The 5,291-nt window shown below is 46.2% G+C and overlaps 1 long non-coding RNA gene across 1 annotated transcript; it reads right to left on the reverse strand.

Moving 5' to 3' along the window:
* Positions 1 to 519: 519 nt before the first annotated feature.
* On the reverse strand, positions 520 to 3,969 carry LOC111824824. Its single transcript, XR_002827896.1, has 2 exons — positions 3,660 to 3,969; positions 520 to 880 (listed from the first exon to the last, which is right to left on the reverse strand). It is a non-coding gene; the product is annotated as an uncharacterized LOC111824824 (long non-coding RNA).
* Between the last annotated feature and the right edge of the window lie 1,322 nt (positions 3,970 to 5,291).

Consider the following 5,291-nt stretch of genomic DNA (forward strand, 5'->3'; position numbering starts at 1 on the left):
CATGTCAATTCCCTAGGTGTCAATGCTATATGATAGATTATTTTCCTGGTTTAGAAAGGGAAGACGCTGGCGTATGTCCTCTCCTCCACAAGGACCCGTGCGGGTTTGTGGCTATGAGGTTTTGTATTTTATTATTTATTGTTTTTCACATACAACGATATGACCTGTGCTCAAACAGATCTTCCTGCTTTCTCTCTCTCTATCTGCAGCAGCTCAAGGACAGGCGAGACACAAATACCTAAACATTACGTTTACAAAGAGGGTAAGGGGGGAGAAGTTTACTCTGGGTTTTATTTCTTCCTGTGCTCTCTGAACTTGCTAACCATGCATGAGTTTATTTCATCAAAAAGAGAAAGGACTTGGCTCATTGGTGGATCTATAGGCTATATTTGTTTTATTTTTTATATTTTTTCTGTACGTAACTTGGTCTGCGATGAAGGATTGGAAATAAAATAGTCACTTTTATTATTTTTTTTAAAAAAGAAAATGAGGTTCCTGGCTACAGATAGACACCAGTCATAAAGAAAAATCAATTTAATCAGATAGGACAAATTTTACTTTGACATCAGCTTAAGCCAGAGGGATCCTATTTCAAAACCCAAATTGAGAAAAATGGGAAGCAATGGTAATTCTGCAACATACCAGAGAAATATTCGATTCATTCGAAACTAAAGCCTCCGCAGCTGGCCAGACCTTCAGTCGCATGTCAGTAACTATCTTTTTAATACTAATTAATTAAATAAAATGAAAAAAAAAATGGGATGAAACTTGATCTGGGAGCACAAAGTTGAAGTAACCATGGCACTGGGACTTTGTGGGGTTTTCGCTGCATCAGGAAGTAATTACACAATATTTTCCAGAAGTGAAACAGTGAGTCTAACTGGAAAAAAATGTGGAAACATTTAGTTAGAACAGTAGAGCAAGGTATTAAAGATCCTTTTAAGGGGTTAACTCTGAAGGAAAATATGCAAATAATTAGGTCTGTAAACATGTTCTTAATTACAATTCTAGGATAAAAGTCAGAGGTATAATTGGCACTCGTGTGCTTTTCCTGAAAACCCTTTCTTGCAAAGTGACGATTCTAATGCTCATGTCGCCGGGAGGACCCTGCCTGGCAGCTGAGGACCCATCAGAGAAACACCGCTGAGTCCCTGGCGACTCCTCCTCGCACACGGAGGAAGGCCGTGGGCACCTGCCTCCTTCCACACTCACCGGCGAGATTTACCCCACGTGCGTCGAGACACGTGGTTTTCATCTTTAGTCAAACTTCACTCATGCCAATCTCTTTCCCCAGTTCACATGAACTTCAAGAGTTTCAGGAAATCTATTTTAGCGACTCCACTCGGATTCCCGTTTTCAGTTTGCCACGGCTGTTCTCAGGGGGTGCGGCTCACTTTCTCCCTAAGCTTCTGGCACATGTCATTCTACCGAAAATGAATTTCGCAAGGACTAGAGATGGAATTAAATGCACAATGTACAGTAATTTATAATCTCAACCTTTGATACCGCTCCAAAGAAGGAAAAAGGAACATTAATATAATGTTAAACTGCAGCTACACAAACATTTCCTGAGTGCCCATGACGTGCCAGGCACTGTTCTAGGTGCTGAGGGCTCTTCCGAGAATGGAACAGACACAGCTCCCTGCCCTCCTGGGGTCACCATTCTAGCAGACTCTGCCCTTGCCAGGTTGAACCTGAAGGATGACTTCTGGGCCTTCTATCCAAAGGCCAAAAGTCCCACCAGAAAAGTGGCATAACCTGACCAGCGTGGCTCAGTGGTTGCGCATTGACCTATGAACCAGGAAGTCACGGTTCGATTCCTGGTCAGGGCACAATGCCTGAGTTGCAGGCTTGATCCCCAGTGTGGAGTGTGCAGGAGGATCAATGATTGATGTTTCTCTCTCTCCCTTCCTCTCTGAAATCAATAAAAAAAATATATATATATTTTAAAAAGTGGCATAAAGAGCAGTCACGTCACCAAATCCTCACCACAAGGAAGCAGGAATATACAGTCATCCCTGGAGTGAGACCCCATTAGGATTCTGGATACTGGAGTGATGGCCAGGGCTGAGGCTGGACTAAAAGAACAGAATGTACAAATGACGCCTGCCATGGACTGAATTAAGTCCCCCTTCATTTCCGATGTTGGAGCCCTCACCCCAATGTGACTGTTTGGAGTATGAAAGTAATTAAGGTCAAATGAAGTCCTAAGGGTGAGGCCCTGATCCTACAGGATTAGTGTTCTTATGAGAGACACCAGACAGAGATCTCACTCTCTTTCTTGTGCCATGTGAGGACACAGCAAGAAGGTGGCCACCTGCAAGCCAAGAAGAGAGCCTTCACCAGTAACGAAATCAGGCATCACCTTGACCTTGGACTTCCCAATGTCCCAAACTATAAGAAAATAAATTTTGTTGTTTAAGCCACTCTGTCTACGGTGTTTTGTTACAGCAGCTGGAGCTGACTGAGACAATGTAATGCACCTCCATCAAGAGCCCTTCCAGGAACACTGCAGAGGGTGCGGGTAACACCAAACACATCCAGGGAGGCGCCATCCTATCCAGCTGGCAACAAATGGATTCTGGATTTGACTGCTGATGCCCCCATTCAAATGCTGCTACAGAAATACGAGATGGAGTCAGTTCACCACTGTCTCTACTAATGACACTGAAGGTTACCCTCTACTTCGGACACTTCTCCACCAACCCAAAAGCAGCCAGAGCCCTCAGAAACTTCCCTCGTTTGCTTTATCTTAAAGTGATACATAACCATTGAAAGAAATTAAACTAGCGCTGGCCGGGGGCTCAGCTGTTTGGAGTGTCATCCGTACACCGAAAAGACTGTGGTTCTATTCCCAGTCAGGGCACATACCTAGGTTGTGGGTTCGATTCCCCATTGGGGCATCTATATGAGGCAACTGACCAATGTTTCTCTCTCTCTCTCTCTCTTTCTCAAATCAATAAACATATCCCTGGGTAAGGATAAAAAATAAATAAAAGAAATTAAACTAGCATTTGCTACTCATCAGGCATAACTAACTGCTTTCTCTGGGCTGGTGGCTCTAACACTTACTTAGGCTAGTGAGCATTATTATATCAAAAGTCCCCACAGAATACCCTAAAATACTGATATACTGAATTCTATCCTATCAACACGGGATAATTTCACTAGTTTAAAATACTACAAGAGCCCAGGAATAGAAGGCTCCTCATTCAAAGAGAAACAAAAAAATCCTAAGAAAATTGCATTCCCCAAATTTTCAGCTACTAGTTAGTATTGGTTTATCTGCTTTGCTTCACTAGCTTTCAGCAGCAAACACTAGAACACTAAAGTTTAAGACAATTTTACAGGGTTTTGGAAAAAACCCTGTAAAATTGAGAGTATTTTATTATCATCTCTCTTTGATCTAGAAAGAAACTGCCACTTTCTAGAAATAAAACATGAAGGCCCCACTCTGAAACTCAGTTTGAGAAGCACAGCTTTAAGAAAAAGGCTGTTTTCAAGCGGCTTATCTGAACCTCTAAAACATTTGGGCCCAGGAATCTCTGACCAGTTCCAAGGTCTAAGAGTCATGATGATACTCGGGTCAGATGGGAACGTCTCAGACTCCGAGACAGAAAAGACAACTCGGCAACCAACAGGGCCGGCTCCCCACTTACAACTCGTCCTGTATGTTGTCCGTCAGCTTGAAGAGCTGCTCCTGCCCTTCGGCCTGGCTCTCCGAGTAGCGGGGGAGCAGCCCCTGGGGCCCCGTGCAGCACCGCGGCTTCCGCACCCTCTGCGCCTGCGTCCTACGTGGGGAAAGGGACAAAAAGCAGAGGTTAGGTGTTAGAATGATTTCCCAGCTTCATCTAAGACAAACCCACTACTTACCACAACACACACTCTACGTTTAGTGACTGGAATTAAACCACAGTATTCGCTGTGATGCACAATGAGATTGGGGTTAAAGACACCAATTTTGAATTAGAACCTTCCTTCGCCTTCTCCTAGCTATGTGAAAATGGACAAGTCGGTTAACTTCTTTAACCCTCGGTTCATTTTCTCTGTAAAATCAAATAAAATAATGCCCGACACGCCTGTGCCTGACAGAATGTGGCTGTTCACCAGAGGTGGCTGTGCCTGCTGTGGTCATCACTGCTGGACTTCGATCCGGGCACCTCCAGACTTTCAGGGTGGGGAAGAAGGGTGAGGGACTGTGGGCATTTAAAAGCATGTGCCCAGCTGCTGGATTTCTTCTACGATGCGCTCAGCTGCCTGGGGACAGGGTGAGGGGCCCAGGAACCACGTGAGGAGGAAGAAAGGCTCCGTGGACGGGCCCCAGGCCACAGCCCGGGTCCTGCAGTGGCTCTCACTCAGGCCACTCAGCTGTCGGCTGCCCGAAGGAATCTGCTTTGCTATGGCTTTCGGGCAGTGATGTTGTCTTTGTCCACAAACCACATACAGGATAACTGATAAGTGCTTTTTGGTGTTTTCCTAGAAACAGGAGTCCGTATTTGTCTTGGAAAGGCTGTGCATATTTCAGATGACTGATAAGAGTGCGCCGGGTCTGTCCGCGGCCTTGTACTTGCTGTACTTTTCATTATTTGTTCCTGGATTCCACCAAAGCACAACACCCCTCTAGACACATCGAAAAGAGGCACAGGCTTGCACCCCGAGTTGGCGCTTCAGAACCAGGTCCTTGCAAGGGCGATGAGTGCCCCAGGGGGCCAACTGGGGTCATGATATGGGCAGAGAGTCAGCAAGTTGCCACTGGCCACGCAATAGGCTACCTGCAAACCTGGGGCAAGTGCAAAGCCTCCTGGACAGGCCTGCACTCCACTCCACTCACCAGGCCAGGACGTCCGAAGCACACCTGGGGGATGCTGTTTTGCTGTGCTGGAAAGCCAGAAATCCAGCGAGGATTTTTTGAAAGCTCACGAATAAGAGTGCCCTAAGAACTACTAGTTGTGCTCTTCCAGAGTGATGTAAAGAGACTGTAAAGTAGTCCCTACAGTCTGTGCTAAAGGAATGGGTAAAAGGTGATTTTATTTATATCATACACTCCCACTAGCCATAGTCTCATGCCTTCTTCTTCAAGACTCAGGCCTCCTGCTGGCTGGTTAGATCCCAACTAGTGACTGAAGGGTGGAGGGCAGCGGAGCGGCTGCTGCTGACCCATCGGCGGAGAGGTGGGCAACTGCTGGTGAGGACGCAGCCATCAGGACGCGTAAGGAAACCAAGGGAGGGAGCGAGGTGGGCTTTCCTGGCAGCAGAACCCCGTTCTCGCCCCCACCTAGTGAAACACCCAC

Source organism: Myotis lucifugus, unplaced genomic scaffold (assembly GCF_000147115.1).
Source record: "Myotis lucifugus unplaced genomic scaffold, Myoluc2.0 scaffold_8225, whole genome shotgun sequence".
In the NCBI taxonomy this organism is placed as follows: domain Eukaryota; kingdom Metazoa; phylum Chordata; class Mammalia; order Chiroptera; family Vespertilionidae; genus Myotis; species Myotis lucifugus.